This window comes from Pongo abelii, chromosome 16 (assembly GCF_028885655.2).
Source record: "Pongo abelii isolate AG06213 chromosome 16, NHGRI_mPonAbe1-v2.0_pri, whole genome shotgun sequence".
NCBI lineage: Eukaryota > Metazoa > Chordata > Mammalia > Primates > Hominidae > Pongo > Pongo abelii.
The window spans coordinates 100429831-100451320 of NC_072001.2; the positions used below are offsets into that span (position 1 = coordinate 100429831).

General features: G+C 34.2%; 1 long non-coding RNA gene across 1 annotated transcript in view; it reads right to left on the reverse strand.

Moving 5' to 3' along the window:
* Nucleotides 1-5134: 5134 nt before the first annotated feature.
* The window catches only part of LOC134760228 (uncharacterized), a 47132-nt gene continuing 30776 nt past the window's right edge, over nucleotides 5135-21490 (reverse strand). The window contains exon 4 of the long non-coding RNA XR_010137273.1: nucleotides 5135-5488. This is a non-coding gene — a long non-coding RNA (uncharacterized LOC134760228). The remainder of the gene's footprint in view (nucleotides 5489-21490) is intronic.

A 21490-nucleotide genomic window follows, 5' to 3' on the forward strand; every position in this document is an offset into this window, starting at 1 on the left:
TCGTAATCTTATTTCATTGTGGTTTATTAATTCTTTAAACATATATTGAAATCATTCACAGCCATAAGAAGTGGGAGTAAGGGATGCATGAGTAATTAAATCCTCATTGGCTCCAGACTACATAGATTATTTTAGTAACTCCTCATGGGCCATTGTTTTGACATTGTTAAGGACCACTTAACAATTTCAGTTTTTAACTATTCAAGTTTGAGAATATGGCAATCCCGTCAAGCAAAAGATATATTGAATCTACAATTCACTTAGTGCTATTCACCAGACTGGAAACACAGAGATGAACAAAACCAACAAAACACCTCCTTTATGAATCCCTCCTGCAATTGCAATGTAATTTATGCCTATGGATATGAAAATCAAGAAAGCAGTGAAAATATCTGCCAGTAAGACCCTGTAAAGCTTACCCATGTTTCGACATGACCAACTTCCCAGAATTTGTAGGACTTTTAGTTAAATGCTACTGTAAATTCCTCCTACACAGATTATAAAGGTTAAGGAACCATTATCACACTGACACTACTAAAGTCAAAATCCCTTTACCATTCACCATGACCATTGTAGTAGTAGTCTCATGATTTTTCTGTGCCTTCTGCCCCCTATAATCTTTCTGATAGACTATTAGAGTCATCGTCCTGGAAAAATGTTCTGACCAGGCCATTCTGAGGCTTCTGAAATTTCAAAATCTTCTTGGTACTGAATGTAGTAATCATGATTTGAATATCCAACCCCAGCCCCCTGGCTCTTCTATGCCCTGTGCTCCAGCCAAATTGAATTCCTTCTGTTTCTCGTAAATGTCCTGGGCTTTATCTCTTATGCTTATGCCTCCCGTGCCCTTTCCTTCATCTTCATGTGAGCAAACCCCACCTGTCTTTCAAGGCACAGGTCAAATGCCTTCCCTGACTCCTTCCCTGTCAACAATAATTTATACCTCCTCTGAATTCGCATGGGTAGGTATCCCTTACGGCACTTACGACTTTAGGGAGATTCTTTTAGTGACACACACACACATATATACACATATACACATATGTGTGTGTGTGTATATACACATATATATACATATATGTGTGTATATACACATATATATACATATATGTGTGTATATACACATATATATACATATATGTGTGTATATACACATATATATACATATATGTGTGTATATACACATATATATACATATATGTGTGTATATACACATATATATACATATATGTGTGTATATACACATATATATACATATATGTGTATATATATGTGTGTGTGTATATATATATGATGACCAGACCAAGGATTTGGTACTAAAATTGCTCAAGACACAGCCATATATATATATATATATGGCTGTGTCTTGAGCAATTTTAGTACCAAATCCTTGGTCTGGTCATCATGGCATTCATGCCATCATGGCATTCATGCAGCATTTTTGTTTGAGTGACACACACACACACACACAGACAATTAATTTAAATATGGGTTGATATTGATAAGGAAAAAACAATGAAATAGCGTAAGTCAGAGATGTAAACACATACTCACACTGTTTTAGTCTATTGTAATAATGAATTGAGTTCTCTATATCAATGCAAAAAAAGGTGATGAAATGATACAATGTTTGCATCTTTCTCTTTTACAAAACAAACACCAAAATGAGATGAACTAAATTATCTTTTTCATGTGACTGAGTTGACTCTTATTAACCTATTTTGGGTCCGTTGTGGCTTTGTGTTCATAAAAACATTCATCATACTTATCTCCCTTTCCCTTGAACCCTCAGTAATTCTACTTCATAAATTCTTACTTTTGTATATTGGATTTGCCTAAAGAAAAAATACTCTTGTTTCACTGTAGTTTTTAAAGATGTTATCAATAATGTGTGACTTTCTCTGTTTCTGTTTTTTAACCTTTCTACCATTTTCTGTGAATAGAAACGTGTGAGTACTTGGAAGATAATGCAGTGGATCTATATTTGCAATAATAAAAACTGTGAATATTGTAGCAAGCAGTAAGTTGCTTCATCTAAGTGCAAATATTCTGCTCCTCACACGCTCCACTTGGGCTGCTTTCCAGGATCTATCATTTAGGCTGTGGGCCACTCCAGGGCATGTGTCTTGCTGTCACAATGCCTTACTACAAGTGCATTTTACAGTGATTTTCAACAAGCTGAAGAGTGACATTATCACAGTGGGATTTCTGATCTTCACATTCCAGAGGGGATCTTCATCCAGGAGGTCAGTAAAGATGGAGTTTAAAGCAGTGTTTTAGCCACTATGGCTGCAAATTCATGGAGGCAAACAGAGAGCTACAACTCTCCAAAGGCATTATTCACATCATTTAAAAAATTAGGTGCAGTAGTATGTGTGTGCCTGTGAGTTTCTTCCTATATATTTTAAAGGATATATGTGGTTTCCCTGCATTAATTCCTATGTGACAAAACTGGAAAATAAAACAACATAACTGATATTTAATGTATATCCTCAAATAAAGAACAAGAAATGCGACAGAAATATAGATAAACAGATGAGAAAAAGAAAGAAGGAGAAGAAAGGGAGGAAGGAAGGAAGGGAGGGAGGGAGAGAGGAAGGGAAGACGGAAAGAAAAAAGAAGAAAAGAAAAAGAAAGAGAAGGAAAGAAAGAGAGAGAAAGAAAGATAGTAGTTTCTTGGGGCTGCCATTGCAAAATACTACACCACAAACGGGATGGTTTAAAATAATAGGAGTTTATTATCTTGGTTCTGGAAGCTAAAAGTCAAAAACCAAAGTGTCAGCAGGGCTATGCTTTCTTTGGCATTTCTAGGATATAATCTTTCTCTCAATTGTACTAGATTCTAATGTTTGCCAGCAATTATTGGCATTCTTTGGCTTGTAGATACATCATTCCAGTCTCTCATGGCCATCTTCTCCCTGTATGTCTTCATATCGTCTTCTTTCTATGCATGTCTGTTTCTGTGTCCACATTTTCTCTTTTTATAAAGAAAATAGCCATTGGATTAGAGCCTATCCTAAGGATCTCATTTTAACTTCATTACCTTTGTAAACTTACTTTCAAATAAGATCAAATTCTGAGGATTCTGAAGGTTAGGATTTGAAAATTTCTTCTTGGGAGAACATAATTCAGCCCATAACAGATCCAATAGATTTGTAAATCGATAATTTAAAATACATTTTGGTGACTATTTGAAATATACTTAATTTACTATGAAGATTTTTCTCCTGACAACATCAACATGCCCATTATATATCTATATGTGTTGATATATGCTTAAGTAGGGAATATTAATAAATAAATTAAATAATTAATAATAAACCATTTCTGATCATCAGTTCTGTGCAAAGGACTCCCAGTACTCTGTGCTTGGTGGGTAAAACAGTAAAGCAGACACAGGTCTTCTCTTAAGAACTTGGATCTGAGTGTTGTGAATGTTTCCAACTTTAATTGGTCCATCTTGGACACGGTTTCCAACCAGCACTAGTGCTCCAATTTATAATTCTGAACCTAACTACTATTCCACACCTTCAGGCTGCTCCACTCTGCCCCACCTGCCTGCTCTTTGTTGATTGTCTTAATTTATGTAAGTATTTTTTCTTACCGCATCCTCCCCTTCCTAAGTGTAAGCTCCTTTGACAGCTGAAAAACAAATCACAGACTCCATTTTGTGGTACATTCTCATCCCTCTATCCAAGAACAACTATTAGTGTTTTACACTTACATGTTTAATCAAATACCAAATATGTCGAGAGCAACTTTTCAAATTAAAATATCACTCTATCAAATAATCTGGGGATACTAAAGATGTTTGAAATTTTTTTGCCTTCAATGTATTTAAATGTAAAATGAGACAAAAGATTTTCACAGTGCAACATTTAGAGGACAAGATAGTTTCTGTGATTCTCGTTTGAATTATACGAATATAACATAAGCTATGTATTAAAAAGTCCAGTTGATACTAAAGTAGGCTCAAAGGAACCTTAACATTAACATATTCAAAGCTGAATGCCTGGTCTTATTTCCCATCATCCCTCACTGGGACTTCTTTTCTTCTGTGTTTCCCAAGTGTTTGCCCAGGCCATATACCTAGGAGTCACCAGTAATGCTATTGCTTCCCTAACTTCCCACTGATTCATTGTTGAGACCCCTCTCTGAATCTATATTGTGTTCTACATATCCACCACAGAGGCTCTAGTCCACCTATGCTTGTCCAGTCCATGAAAATACCTCCTTATGTGTCTACCTGCATTCACTGTTCCAATCCACTTTCCACAATGCAAACAGGATATTTTAAATATGTAAATTTGATTACTTAAAAACACTTCAAGAGCTTCTCTTGGGTAAAAATTTCATAACATGATTTCTAAGATTCTGTATGGATTTTTCTATGTACTATTCTTTTTCAATATCAACTATTCCCCCATTGAGACTCCCATTCTTTCCATCCTTCTACTAAGCCTGCTTTCCTTTTCTTGGGACCTTTTCATATATTGTACAGCCTGAAGTACTCCTTGCTCCTCCTTTAGTCTGAGAAGTTTCTTGCCACTCCTCAAGTCTCAGGTCACCCACCTCTTTTTTTTTTTTTTTTTTTTTGGAGACAGAGCCTCACTCTGTCTCCTAGGCTGGAGTGCAATGGTGCAATCTCACCTCACTGCAATCTCCGCCTCTTGAGTTTAAGCAATTCTCCTGCCTCGGCCTCCTGAGTAGCTGGGATTACAGACACACACCACCAAGCCTAGCTAATTTTTGTAGAGTTGGGGTTTCACCATGTTGGCCAGGCTGGTCTCGAACTCCTGACCTCGTGATCCACCCACTTCAGCCTCCAAAAGTGCTGGGATTACAGGCGTGAGCTACCGCACCCGGCCAACCACTTCTTTCTCAATGCAACATTCTCCGACACCAAGACTGCTCAAAACTGTTATGGGCTTCCACTGTACCATAGTCATCCCCCTCAGAGTTCATAACCAAGTTGCAATTTTTTATTTATTTTATTTCATGTCGACATATTGCTGAAATCTAAGCTCTGTTAATATTTATATATGTGTTGAATGAATAAACAAAGAGGATACAATAATAATTATTTGCACTAATTATAATACAGGCTAAACTGTTATACAGAGACACTCAAATATGGGCTGACTTACACAGGATAGTTTATTTTTCTCTCTCTAAATAGTACTTATGTCAGCAGTCCATAGCTGGAGATGTGGCTACTCCTCTCCAAGAGGTCCATCTTCTCTCCTTGGCACCTCCCCCATAGGGTCATCTTGGTGGTTGTGACTAAAGCCTGGGTGCCCACTCTCCCGCCTGTGGGAAGTGGGAAAGAAATCCTGGGAAGCAGGTGCATCTTCAAGGAGGTGGTCCAAAGTCACACTCATCACTTGCCAACCCCTCTAGTTCCTCCAAACTTGATCACATGGCCATTTCTAGCTGCAAAAGACACTTTAGTTGGGTAGCTATGTGTTCAGCTAAAGCCCAGGGTTCTCTAATTCAAAGGGAAAATGAATATCATGTTTCAGTTAGCAACATCTGCTATAAGCCCTTGTCACTACACATGCTCTGTTCTATTTCCCAAGAAGTTCCCATTATTAACCAACTTCAGCAATTTCTTATATACAACACGGTTGCAGCACAGCATGTGTCTGCACATGTACACACATGCATGCACACACTCATCAATATATACAAATGTTTTTTGTTGTTTCCTTCTCTTTGCTGTCTTTTCTTCCATACGAATTATTGCCTGTTATACAGACTATTATGTATCTCACTTTTTTCACTATATAAGTCTTAGAATTATTTTCATATCTTACCACCTTCTTTGTTTTTTAACCAGTATATTATGTATCATATGTTTGATAATTCATGGGTCCCTCATTGATGGATACGCAGATTGCTTCCATTTGCTGTTGTTGATTTTGCTGTTACCAATTTGGCCACAATGACTATCCTAGCATAGTGAGAATAGGGGTTATGAGGATGAGATCTGAAGTCAGACTGTCTTTGTTTCATATCTGCTTCTAACACTTCCCAGCATTTTAACTGTGAGAAAGTTATGTAAATTCTCTGTGATCCCATTTCTGAAAATGGGTGAAACAATAGTTATTTTTAAATTTTAATTTTTTTTAAAGACAGTATCTCACTCTGTTGCCCAGGCTGAAGTGCAGTGACATGATCATAGCTCATTGCAGCTTTAAACTCCTGATTTCAACTGATCCTCCCACTTCAGCTTCCCATGTAGCTAGGAATAGAGGCACACACTATCTTATCTCTTTATGTTATAAAGATTAAATAAACTTGTAGACTTAATAATACCTGCATATCAAAAACCTTCATAAACATTAGCTATAATTGCTAGTTTGTATTTTAATTTTTTATTTTGAAATAATTTTAGACTCACATTGAAGCTTCAAAAATAGTATACAGAAATTCCAAGTACCCTTCACTCAGCTTCCTTCAGTGATAACATCTCACAAAAGAGAATAACTATCAAAACCAAAAATTGACTGAATAACTTACTTAAATTTTGTCGGTTGTCCTGCCATTTTCTTGGTGAACACTTCCATGAAATTTTCTCAAATGTATAGATTTGTGTAACCACCACTAAAATTAGGGTATGGAACTGTTATAATATCATCCCCCAAAACTTCCCTCACACTACAACTTTATATCACACATTTCACACAACTCTAACTATTGACAACAATGGTTGTGTTTTCCATCATCACAGTTTGGCCATTTACAGAAAGTTTTAAAAATGGAGTAATACAGTATATGATCTTTTGAGAATGGCTTGTTTCACTAGGCATAATGTCATTGAGATTTATCCAATGTATTGTGCATTTCGATTGTTTGTTCCTTTTGATTGCTGAATAATATTCCATTGAATAGATGTGCCACAGTTTATTTATTCATCCAGTGTATTAGTTACCTGTGGCTGCTATAAGAAATTAGCACAAATTTTATGCTTTAAAACTGCAGAAATGCATTCTCTCACAGTTCTAGCTGCCAGCCGTCCAAAATCAGTACCAGTGGGCAGAAATCAAGGTGTTGGCCCAAAAATGGTGCTGTGATCCCTCTGGATATTCTGGCAGAGAATCTATCCCTTGCTTCTTCCCACTTCTGGAAGCTGCTGGCATTTATTAACTTGTGGATACGTCAATCCAATTTCTGCCTTTGACTTCACATCACCCTCTCCTCTTATGTCTATCTGTCCAATCTACCTCTAGCTCCTCATTATCATGAAGTGTGATCTCATTTAAGATCTGCCTGGGTAATCCAGGATAATCTCCCAGCTCAAGATTATTAATTTAATCACATGTACACACAAACCCATTTTTTTCCACATAAGGTGACTTTACAGATTTCAGAGTTTAGTATCTAATATCTCTGGGGTCATTATTCAGCCGACTCTGCCTTGGGGAAGATATTTTGGTTGTTTCCAGTTTGGGTGTATTACAAAATAAAGCTGCTAAGAATATTGATGTGCGGATTCTTGTGTGAACATAAGTTTTCATTTCTCCAGTGAATACCCCGGCAATTGCTGGGTCATATGGGAGGTGTACATATAATTTTATAAGAAAACTACTAAGCAGTTTTCCACAGTGGCTATGCCGTTTAACCTTCCCACTTGGCAATGTATGACAGATGCATTTTCTCCGCCTTCTCTCCAGCATGTGGCACAATGTTACCAGTGTGTTATTCTAGCCAGTCTAATATGTGAGCAGTAGTATCTCCTCATGGCTTTACTTTGCACTTCCCTAATGACTAATAATATTGAGATCTAGTCATGTAATTAATTGCCATCCTTTTATCTTCCACAAAATATCTTTTTAAGTCTTTTGCCTGATTTCTAATTTCTGATTGTTTTCTTACTACTGAGTTCAGAGAGTTGCTTATTCTGGAAATAAGTCATTTGCTGGTTATTGCAAATATTATCTCCCAATATGTGGCTTATCTTGTTCTCTTAAGAATGACTTTTACATAACAAAAGTGCTTAATTTTGATGCAGTCCCATTTAATGATTTTTTATGTTTAAGGATTCTGGTTTTGGTGTCATGCCCAAGAATCTGTCACTAGCCCCTTTGTGGTAGATTTTCTGTAATGTTTTCTTCTAAAAGTCTTAGAGTTTTATATTTTACACTTAGATCTATGGTACATTTTGAATGAATCGTTGTAGAGAATATGAAGTTTAGGTTGAGGCTAACATTTTCACCAATAGATATCCATGTTCTCTAACAACATATGTTGAAAAACTATTCTTTTTACATTAAATTGTTTTTTCAACTTTGTATAAAATCAGAAGGCTGTAATTATATGGGGTCTATTTATAGCTCTCTATTCTTTTCCCTTGATCTATGTGTCTCTCCTTTCTAATGCCACTCTCTGTCTTGATTGCTGTAGATATATAGAATGTATTAAATATAGGTAGTCTTTTTTCAATTTTTTTGTATCTATTTTACTTCCTTTGTCTTATGTGTATGTTTTAGATTCAGCTTCACAGTATAGACAAAAACTCATGCTGAAATGCAGATATGAATTGTGTTAAATCAACAGATAAATTTAGGGTGAATTGACATTTTACTATATGGAGTCTTCAAAATCATGACTACAGTATGTCAATTTATTTAGTTATCCTTTGTTTCATTTCATTAGCATTTGTAGTTTTCAGCATACAGTGGCAGTAAATAATTTGACAGATATACATAGATGGATTTTATTATTTTTGGAGCTATTGTAAAATGTATGTTTTTTATTTTTGTGTTTTTCTGTTCATTGGTAATATACAGAAATAAAACTGATTTTTGTATGTTGATGTCATATCCTGTGACGTTGCTGAACTTACTAGTTCTAGGAGTTTTTTTTTTGTTAGATTCCTTATGACTTTCTATACAGAAAAAAATAATGTCTTCTTCAAGTAAAGACAGTTTGATTTCTTCCAGTTTAATCTGCATGGGTCTGCCTGTCTTTCCTTGCCTTATTGCCCTTGCTTGGGTTCTCAGTACAATGTTGAATTGGAGTGGTGAGGATGAACATCTTTTCTCTGTCTCTGATGTCTGGGGGAATGCACTCAACTTTTCACTGTCAAGTGAAATATTAACTATTTGTTTTCAAGATCCTCTTTAAGAAGTTGAAGAAGTTCTCTATTCATATTATGTGAGACTTTTTGTCATGTATGGTTGTTAGTTCAGTCTTTTGTCTGCATCAATTGAGATGATTATGATTTTTCTTCTTTAAACTCTTCATAGGGTTGTATACTTGATTGATTTTTCAAATAATAAACCAGCCTTGCATTCCTGAAATAAACAACTCTTGACACTGTGCACAATACAAAAAAAACTCTTGGTTGTCATGCATTATTCTTTTTATGTGTTGTTGGATTTAATTTGCTTAGATTTTGTTGAAAATTTTGTATCTACATTCACATGGGATATTGATTATGATTTCCTTTTTGATTTTTTTTCTTCTTTTAAAAACCTTCATTTTAAATTCAGGGGTACAAGTGCAGGTTTGTTACATAGGTAAACTTGTGTCCTGGAGGTGTGTTGTACAGATTATTTCATCACTCAGGTATTAAGCCTAGTACAGATTAGTTATTTTTCCTGATCCTTTCCCTTCTCTCACCCTCCACCCTCCAAAAGGCCCAAGTGTGTATTGTTCTCTTCTATGTATTTATGTGTTCTCATAATTTAGCTCTTATCTATAAGTGAGAACATGCAGTATTTGTTTTTCTGTTCCTTTATTAGTTTGTTAAGGATAATGGCCTCCAGCTCCATCCATGTCCCTGCAAAGGACATGAACTCATTCTTTTTTTATGGCTGCATAGTACCAATAATCATATGAAAAATGCTCAGCATAACTGATCATTAGAGAAACGCAAATCAAAACCACAATGAAATACCGTCTACCAGTCAGAATGGCTACTATTAAAAAGTCAAAAAGCAACAGATGTTGGTGGATTGTGGAGAAAAAGGAATGCTTTTACACTGTTGGTAGGACTATAAATTAATTCAGCCATTGTGGAAGACAGTGTGGCAATTCCTCAAAGACCTAAGGACAGAAATATCATCCAACCCAGCAATCCCATTACTGGGTATATATACAAAGGAATATAAATCATTCTATATAAAGACACATATTTTTTACTTTTCTTTCTTTCTTTCTTGTACTGTCTTTTTCTGGCTTAAGTATCAAGGTAATGCTGGCCCTATAAAATGAGTTGAGATTTATATTCTATTATTCTTTGACAATATTGTGTAGAATTAATGTTTTATCTCCTTTAAATATTTGGTGACATTTACAAGTGAAATCATCTGGGCCAGAAGATTTCTTATTTGGAAGGTTGTTGATAAATTCAATTACTTTATTAGTCATAGGAATATTTCATGTTGGTTGAATTATAATAATTTATGGTTTTTCAGGAATCTATCCATTTCATATAAGTTTTTTCATTCATATGCATAGAATTGTTACTGTATTCTCTTACCCTGTTAATGTCTTCGGTTCTGTGATGATATCGGATGTTTCCTTCCAGATATTTGTCATATGTGTATTCCTTCTCTTTTTCTTAGTCATACTTGCCAGAAGTTAATTATTTTACTGATATTTTCAGAGTTATCAGCTTTTTGTTTAATTTATTTTCTCTATTATTTTTCTGTTTTGAATTTTATTGATTTCTAATACAATCTAATTTTTTAATTCTATTTGCTTGTCATGTATTTCTACCTTTTTTTAGTTTCTTGAAGTGGAAGCTCCTATTATTGGTTTTAGACTTTTCTTCGATTCTAACGTAAACAGTTTATTCTATAAATTTCCCTCACAGCCCTGCTTTCACTGCAGCCCATGGATTTTAATATGTAAATCTTTTAATTTTTGTCACACATCTATATAATATATGTATATATGTATATAATATGGCTTAGTGTTAATTGCAAAAATAATACTTAGAGATCACTGAATCCTTTCTCCATTTTCACCTACTGCTGAAATTTACAAAATATTTTTCTTGTACAATATCAATACAGAAAATTATAGCAGTACGACATTGTCAGTTATATTACAGACTTTATTCTAATTTCATAAATATTTACTGCATTCACTTGGGTGTCGGTATGTGTGTAGTTCTATGTAATTTGATTCCATTTAAATATTTAGTATTATATATTTTCTGATTTTACTGCAGTTCCTCTTTTGCCTATGAGTTATTGTTACAGGTGTTGTTCAGTTACAAAATGAGTGGAGATTGTCTCATTTACTTTGTTACAATTGTTTTCTAATTTGATTCTATTATGGTCAGAGAAAATACTTTGCTACTTGGTATAAGTTTAGTTCTTTTTAGTATTACTTTTGATGGGCCTCGTATGGGTTATCTTGATAAGTATTTCATATAAAATTAAAAATACCTTGTATTTATCTGTTGTTAGGTGCAGTGTTCTAAAAATACAGGTAGATTTTACTGAACGATAGTGTTATTCAGTTTCTCTATATCCTTACTAATTTTCTGTCTAGTGGACTTGTCTATTATTTTCTTCAGTTATGTTACTTCTTGCTTCATGTGCACGGAAACACTCCTGATTATATATTAAGGACTATTATGTCTGCATGATGAGTTGGCCATTTTATCTTTAAGTAATAATGTTCTTTGTTCCTAGTTTTCTTAGATATAAAGTGTATTCTTCCTGATATTAATATTGTAATTCCAGGGTTTTTTTATTATCATTATACTTTAAGTTCTGGGGTACAGGTGCAGAATGTGCAGGTTTGTTACATAGGTATACATGTGCCATGATGGTTTGCTGCACCCATGAACCCGTCATCTACATTAGGTATTTCTCCAAATGCTATCCCTCCCCTACCTGCCCCCTACCCCCTGATAGGCCCCAGTGTGTGATGTTCCCCCTCTCTGTGTCCATGTGTTCTCATTGTTCAACTCCCACTTATGAGTGAGAACATGCGGTGTTTGGTTTTCTGTTCTTGCGTTAGTTTGCTGAGAATGATGGTTTCCAGCTTCATCCATGTCCCTGCAAAGGACATGAACTCATCCTTTTAAATGACTGCATAGTATTTCATGGTGTATATGTGCCACATTTTGTTTATCCAGTCTATCAGTGATGGGCATTTGGGTTGGTTCCAAGTCTTTGCTATTGTGAATAGTGCCACAGTAAACATATGTGTGCCTGTGTCCTTATAATAGAATGATTTATGATGCTTTGGGTATATACCCGGTAATAGGATTGCGGGGCAAATGGTATTTCTGGTTCTAGATCCTTGAGGAAACTCCACACTGTCTTCCACAATGGTTGAACTAATTTATACTCCCACCAACAGTGTAAAAGCTTTCCTATTTCTCCATATCCTCTCCAGCATCTGTTGTTTCCTGACTTTTTGATGATCACATTCTAACTGGCATGAGATGGTATATCACTGTGGTTTTGATTTGCATTTCTCTAATGACTAGTGATAATGAGCTTTTCTTCATATGTTTGTTGGCAGCGTAAGTATCTTCTTTTGAGAAGTGTCTGTTCATATCCTTTGCCCACTTTTTGATGGGGTTGTGTGTTTTTTTCTTGAAATTTGTTTAAGTTCTTTGTAGATTCTGGATATGAGCTCCTTGCCAGATGGGTAGATTGCAAAAATTTTGTCCCATTCTGTAGGTTGCCTCTTCACTCTGATGATAGCTTCTTTTGCTGTGCAGAAACTCTTTAGTTTAATTAGATCCCATTTGTCAATTTTCGCTTTTGTTGCTATTGCTTTTTGTGTTTTAGTCATGAAGTCTTTGCCCATGCCTGTGTCCTGATTAGTATTGCCAAGGTTTTCTTCCAGGGTTTTTATGGCTTTAGGTCTTATGTTTAAGTCTTTAATCCATTATGAGTTAATTTTTGCATAAGATGTAAGGAAGAGGTCCAGTTTCAGTTTTCTGCATATGGCTAGCCAGTTTTCCCAACACTATTTGTTATTAGGGAATCCTTTCCCCATTGCTTCTTTTTGTCAGGTTTGTCAAAGATCAGGTGGTTGTAGATGTGTGGTGTTATTTCTGAGGTCTCTGTTCTGTTCAATTTGTCTATATATTTATTTTGGTACCAGTACCATGCTGCTTTGGTTACTGTAGTATTTTTTGAAGACAGGTACCGTGATGTCTTCCACTTTGTTCTTTTTGCTTAGGATCGTCTTGGCTATGTGGGCTCTTTTTTGGTTCCATATGGAATTTAAAGTAGTTTGTTCTAATTCTGTGAAGAAAGTCAATGATAGCTTGATGGGGATAGCATTGCATCTATAAATTACTTTGGGCAGTATGGCCATTTTCATGATATTGATTCTTCCTATCCATAAGCATGGAATGTTTTCCCATTTGTTTGTGTCCTCTCTTATTTCCTTGAGCAGTGGTTTGTAGTTCTCCTTGAAGAGGTGCTGCATGTCTCTTGTAAGCTGTATTCCTAGGTATTTTATTCTCTTTGTAGCAATTGCGAATGGGAGTCCACTCATGATTTGGCCCTCTGTTTGTCTATTATTGGTGTATAGAAATGCATGTGATTTTTGCACATTGATTTTGTATCCTGAGACTTTGCTGAAATTGCTTATCAGCTTAAGGAGTTTTGGACTGAGACAATGGGGTTTTCTAAATATACAATCATGTCATCTGCAAACAGAGACAATTTGACTTCCTCTTTTCTTATTTGAATACCCTTTATTTCTTTCCCTTGCTTGATTGCCGTGGCCAGAACTTCCAATACTGTATTGAATAGGTGTGGTGAGAGATGGCACCCTTGTCTTGTGCAGGTTTTCAAAGGGAATGTTTCCAGTTTTTGCCCATTCAGTATAATTAGAGTCTGTATGATATATCTTTCTCCATCCTTTTACATTTAAAATTTTGTTTACATTGGAAGTAAGTTTCTTATAGATTGCATATAGTTGGATCATTTTTTGGGTAACAAGTTTGACAATCTTTATCTTTTAATTGTTGTGACATGATCATTTACATTTAATGTAATTATAGATATGCTAGAATTTAAATCTATTGTGATGTTATTTATTTTTTATTTGTTTACCTCTGTTTTTCTTTTCTCTTTTTTCTTTCCTGACTACCTCTGGGTTGCTTGAACATATTTTAGTATTCTGTTTTGATTTTTCTGTACTTTGCTTTATGTCTATATGCTCTAGGATTACAAAATCCATACCTAAAATGTCTGTCTGTTTTTAGAAACATTTCACCCCTTCATGTGTAATATAGAAAGCTTTAGTTTCTATTCCCCACATCCCTTTACAATATAAACATCTTAAATGTTACTTTTATATACATTTTATAAAACCACCAATATTATGGCTTTTTGCTTTCAACCTTTAAACAAAATTTAGAACACTAAAGAAGAGATGAATAATCTGTGTTTTTTAGTTAGTCATATTTATTATATATACTCCTTTGTATATATTAGGAAAGATCAGTGGAAAGTGTATCCTTAATCGTTCTTAATATATACATTGATCTTTTTTCCACTGCTTTTTCTTGATTACTGATGTTCCAAATTTTCCTTTATAATTTTTTTCTGCCAGAAAAATTTGGTTTAATTTATTCTTTCAGAGAAAGTCTGCTGCTGATAAATACTTTTAATTTACCTCATATTTTTTAAATCTGTGAACATATTTATTTTACTCATATTTCTAAAGGATAGTTTTAGAGGTTTAAAATTTTGTATCAACTGTCCTGTTTTTATTAAACTTGAAAATATTTTGTGCCACTTTTTTCTGGTCTGAGTCCTGATGAGTAATCTGCCTTGTTTGAATTGTTGTTTCCTACAGGTAAGGTGTTATTTTTCTCTCGCTGTTTTTAAGTATTTTCCTTATTTTAAGTTTATGAAATTTGGTTATAATGTGTCTAGCCATATACTTTCTTAGGCTTATACTGTTTAGGATTCACTTGGCTACTTGAATCTGTAAGTTTTTGTTTTTCATCACATTTTGGAAGTTATTATTGCCTCTAATATTCTTCATCTGTATGCTTCCCTCTCTTTCTTGGATTCTGTTGACATAAATGTTAGATCTTTGTTAGTTCCTCACTGAGGCTGTGTCTTTGTTAATTTTCTGTATATTTTCTGATGTTTTTAAATAGACTTTGTTTTTTAGTTTTTAAAAATAAATTTTATCATGTCTATTTGAGGTCTACAACATGATGTTATGAAATACAAACAGATAATAAAATGGTTACTATAGTGAAATAGATGAACATATCTATTATCTCACATACATTTTGCAACAAGAGCAGCTAAAATCTACTTATTTAAGAAAAATCTCAAATACAGTACAATTTTATTGACTTTAGTCTTTATAGTTTTTATTTTTAGACCCATTTCAGGTTTACAAACTGAGGAGAAAGTACAGAGGGTTTCCATATATCTTCTCTCACACATGCACAATCTCTCCCACTATCAACATCCTGCACTTAAGTGGTACATTCATTATAATCTATGAACCTATTTTTACATGTTATTATCACCCAAGGTCTATAGTTTATATTCGGGTTCACTCTTGGACGTGTATATTCTATGTTTTTTTTCTTTTTTTGACAAATGTATATTGACTTGTATCCACCATTATAGTATCATGTAGAATAGTTCCAGTGCCCTAAAACCTCTGTGTTTGTGCTAGAAATATCATAGAATCATATTTTCAATCCTCGAACCTCTTGAGATTGGGTGTGGCCATTGTGACTTGATTTGGCCAAAGAAATGTAAGCAAAAGTGAAATGTGTCATTTGTGGGCAAAACTTAAACAGCTGGTGGTTTCCTGCTCTCTCTTTCTGCCCTGGCTATTGGCTGGGTTCTGAGTAGTAGATGCTATATCAACCTGTTTCCTGATAAGGATGGCATGAACAAACACCTTAACCTACACATAAACATGTGATGTACTTGTGCTGTGTATAAGAAATAACCCTTGTTGTTTGAGGCCACTGTGGTTTTTAATTTATGGATTACTACGATATAATTTTAACCAATTCTGAGTGATACAAAGAGTTTGTGCATGTGAGCATATGTTCTCAGGGTTTCTGTGACATAAAAGTGCTCAAAAATTAACTCCATGAGGGCTAATATTAATACTAGGCACCTAAGGGAATAGAATTTTAAAAGCATATATCACTTTTCCTTGTGTAGTATTTTTACTCCTGGTGACAGAATCTCATTCTCTCTTCAAAACATATGCTCTTTCTTTGCATTGTGGGCCTGCTGATAATGAAGATAAAAGTGCTCATGCATGCATCCTAATCAGAGTAGTAGGCATTTAAACTGGACTAGGTCAATCATAGAAAATTATCTTACCTGGCAGAGACACATGTGTGGGTGAACATCTTACCCAAGCTAGGCCAATTAGACTCTTGCAGAAACGTGAACCTTGTGCAGTGTTCAGGAGGTGGCTAACACCAAGCCAGAGCCCTGGCAGCTCTCTTCAATTTCTGTATTGAGATTACTCTTGTTGGCTTCTCTCCTATTCTCCCTAAGTCATATTTGCTTACCTTTAATTTTGTAACTAGTCAGTGCCCTTTAAAAATGTTTCATTTCTCTATCTGCTTAAAATAATCAGCATTAGTTTCGGTTGCTTATTTATAAAGACCCACATTTTGTAGAAGTAGACAATGATTTGTCTTTTATTGATTAGTTTAAAGATTAGTCCTTGGAATTACCCATCTCTTCTAATTAATTTCTACATGTATGAATACCAAATTTTCCTGGTACTTTCCCTTTGTTTACTTTATTATATTTTCTCACCCTCTGAAGCAAATGCTTATTAACACTCTGTTTGTTTTGCTTGTCTAGAATTGCACACTTTAATGATTGTGAAATTTCTTCTGAGTACTTTTGGATTTGCCATATACTTGTATATTTTATTGCTTATATTATGATTTCTGTCTGAATATTCTTTAATTTTGAATTTTATTTCCAATTTATCAAAAAACTTGAGAATTTAATATTTTTTATGTGTGTAAACTTAATAGGTAGAAGTCCAGTTTTGTAACATGGATATATTGCATGGCAGTGAAGTCTGGGCTTTAAGTGTAATCATCACCTGAATGTAGGCCCTACCCATTAAGTAACTTCTCCCTTTTGCCCCGATGTCCTGACACCCTTTCAAGTCTTCAGTGTCTATTATTTCTCACTCTATGTCCATGTGTACACTTTATTTACTTTCTAATTATAAATGATAACACGCAGCATTTGACTTGCTGTTTCTGAGTTGTTTCACTTAAGTTTATGCCCCCCAATTCCATCCATGTTGTGGCAAAATATATGATTGCATTCTTTTTTATGCCTGAATAGTATTCCATTGTGTATATATACCATAGTTTCCTTATCCATTCAACTGTTGGTGGACACTTTGATTGATTCCAGATCTTTACTATTGTGAATAGTACTGTGAAGAACATGAGAATACAAATGTTTTTGTGATATAATTATTTCTTTTTCCTTTGGGAAGATACCCAGTAGTGGTATTTTATTGCTGGATGGAATGGTAGCTCTATTATAGTTATTTGAGTAATCTCCATACTGTCTTTGATAGAGGTTGTGCTAACTCAGATTCCCACCAACAATATGTAAGTGTTTCCTTTTCTCTGCATCCTTGCCAACACCTGTTGATTTTTACTTTTTAATAACAGCCTTTCTGACTGGTGTAGGATGGTATCTTACTGTGGTTTTAATTTGCACTTCTCTGATGATTATGTTGAGCACTTTTTCATATGCTTTTTGGCCATTCGCATGTTTTCTTTTGAAAAATATCTATTCATGTTTTTTGCTTACATATTAGTGAGGCTATTTGAGTGGGTTTTTTTTTGTTGAGTTGTTTGAGTTCCTTGTAAGTTCGTAGTATCAGTCCCCTGTCAGATCATAGTTTGCAAATATTTTCTCCCATTCTGCAATTGGTTTACTTCCCTTTCCAATTTTGTTTTTGTTTTCATTTTTGTTTTATTGTGATCTGAATATTGACTTATACTATATTTACCTTTTATAATTTATTGAAGTTATCTTCAGTGTAATATATTAGTAAAATCAGATGATATTTTATTCCGTGGACATTTTAGAAGAAGGTGTATTGTAGTTTTAGGTTATGAATGGTATCCATTTTATTTGTCTCATAAGTGATTCTTTAATTCCCTATGGCTGTAATCTTTTGTGTGCTTGCCCTAAGTCCAACATGGACAGAGGCAGATTAGTTCTTTTTCTACTAAGATTTGTATTATTTATTGTTCTATGCCTTTGGATTATAAATATTTGGTGATTTTTTTAATGCAGAAAAAAATGGATGCATACATGTCCTAACTTCAGTGTGAATTGTATATTTTGTGTTATAAAGTTCTCTTGCATGTCACGATTTATGAATGTGGTTCTATTCTGTGAAGGGCAAAGCTGCTCAGTGACCAATGACAAGAAATTTTAGGTCATTCTCCTCAGTCAGGAATTTATAGTAGAAATTACTGATAAAATAAGATTTGTAACAGTATTAGGTAAAAACAGAATAAATAGAATAATCATAATGTATGCTCCTTGTAACAAAATAAATTCTAGGAGAGATGAATAAATCTTAATAAGTAATTTAGAAAACATTATATAATTCTAAAATGAAGAAAGACTTTCTAATTATGATGTGAAACCCAGAAACTCTTAACAGGGAAGATTGTCAAATATGCATATATTATAGGTCAATTATGAATCCTAAAAAATAAAAAGATTTTAATGTTAAAAAATCACAAATAAAGTTCAATTACATAGACCAAAATGTATGAATATATACTACAAGAGAAGGAAGAATAGTCTATAAATGTTTCCTGTCAAGATATATGAAAGGGCAAATAACCCAAAAGAAAAATGACCAAGAGTCTAAATAGATATTTCACAACAGAAAAAAATACAAATAGCCAAAAACATGTAAGAAGAATGTACAACATAATTAGTAATAATGCAAATGCTAAAAAAATAGCAGCATGTAATATTTTCTATAACGATTCCTATAATAATTTCACACTGTAATGGGTGAAGTGTTAGGTAATTGATATTTACTCTTAGTAACAATGGGTGTGTCAGTTAGTACATTTCAAGCAACCAAATTTTAAAATATGTATACCCTTCTCCACCTAGAAATTACTTGATTTAAAAAAAATCAAAAGATTTGTTTACATGTTTATAATCAAAAAATCTTGGAGGCTATCTGAAGGGCTTAACAATAAAAGAATATGTCAAATCAATATAATGAAATGTTAGGCAAATGATTTAGACATGAGATTAATGTATATATTCATGGTATCAAAAATTGTCCCAGATATATTGCTTATAGATAAAAGATCTATAGAATATTATGAAATTGTAAGTTAATTGTTTTCGAAATAAGGTGTGTATACAGTTCTGGAAAACATTTCAAATGTTTGTCTGTAAAGCATTAATAATTGTTCTTCCTGGGATGGGCCTATGACTAAAAATAAAATAAATTGCAGGAATGTATGGTTAAGAATGATGAATTAAAGGTGTTTTTAATCCCGCACTCTTCTCTGAAGCCAACTGGAAAAAATAAAAGCATAGTGGAATTACTCATGGTAAATGAAATTAGAAAGGAGTTCCCATAAGCCGTGGAGTAAAAGAAATAGCTGCCAAATATAGTGAGGTCAGAATCAAAACAAAGGAAGACACAGCCATTTTTACATGATTAAATAAATAAATAAATAAATGGGGATAAAGAGACAAATCTCTAGTGCAGTAAATTCCAAATAAATTCTGTAGCTATTGGCCCCTCAGGTATGTGGTAGGTATCTTCCTATCCCTTAATTTTGGGCTCTACATCCAACAGTTTTTCCAAAGAATACACATCAAAAGAGAGAAAGAAGTAATTTACCCTAGAGAAACTTGGAAAACCTCAGCCACGTGACCAAGGTCAACATCAACTATTATTATAAGTCATGTTGATAGCATGGATCTTTAATATGGTATGATAAAAATGTCACCTTACCTCTTTAGTCTTCCTCCCCAAAAGCATATAACTCCACTCTAACCATGAAAAAGTTATCAGAGAAGCCCACACTGATGGGCGTTCTATAAAATGCATGACCAGTACTTCTCAAAGTGGTTAATGTCATCCAGAACAAGGAATGTCTGGGAAATGATCACAACCCAGGGAAAACTGAGAAGGGGCATGATGCCAACATGTGATGTGGTACCTAATGCGGTTTCCTAATGATCTTTTTCCAGGATAGGTTCCTGGGGTAGAAAAAGGTCATTAGGAAAAAAATATTTATAATCTGAATAAAATATGAACTTTAGTTAACATATTAATATTAGTCTATTAGTTCAACAGGAGGAACTTGTGTCGGGTATATGGAAGCTCTCTGTAGTATCTGTCACATCTTTCATATATTAGATATATATTTGATACTTACAAAAATCACTAAATGAAAAAAATAGACGTTTTTTCTGTCTTTCAAAGAGAAAACGGGGAAACAATTGGCATAAGCTTGTAGGAGGCACATTTTAGTTCTATAAAAATAATATTTTTTAATAATCTGAGCTGTGTGCAGGGGTAATGCAATGGTGGAGGTAATCAAATTATAGTTGGGGAAACATTTGCTAGAGATTTGGAGAAGTAGGCTAAAGCATCTGATAAGGTTTAAACTGTACAATAATACAGATAACACCCATTGAACAATATAATGTTCTTCGCACGATACGATCCTCACCACACACCACTTTAGAGACAGGAAACTGAGACCCATGAGTGCCCAGAAAGCACACAGCCCATACAGAAACCATCTCTGTCCCAAGCCAAAGCCCTTGGCCTTTCCACTCAGATGACTGCCTTCTAAGGTAGGTCTTCAAGATGTGTCTAAGAAAAAAGGTTGATTCAAAAAGAAAGAATTTCATTGAAGGAAAAAAATGGCAAAGTGGCAAACTGAAGAGCTAGGAAAAATGCTTAGAACCAGAACAGAAGCCGGGAGAGTTATTAATTGTGGACTCCAGGTTATATGTGAAACAAAAAATAAAATAAAATAAAATTCATGTGAAGATACTTAATCCCCTTTAAATTGTTTTATTTTATCCTCCACTATGAAATATCACCAGTTGACAGGAGATACAGATATTTAACCAAGTAAAACACTAAAACATTGGCTTTCAATCTATTCTTTCATAAGATGGACACAACCAGGTGTGTTTATTGAACACTGCAGGATACTCTAGATCTAGCAAGGAGCAGAAGCAAGGTTCACATTGGAGGCATTCTGTGCTATGATAAAACATATTTATCATGAAGGAGAAAAGGAATGTATTGTGGTCAACCAATTGTGTGGAAAAGAATATACGTAATAGATTTCATAGGATTTTGCAGTGTATATGTGTAGTTATTTGAGAAAATTGCCTGGGGCTTGTTTTCATTCACACTTATCTTCATCTCTTCTACCACCATGCTTTCCTACAAGTAATCAGTAAGCAGAAATGAAATAGTTGGAATCAGCAGCATTCCG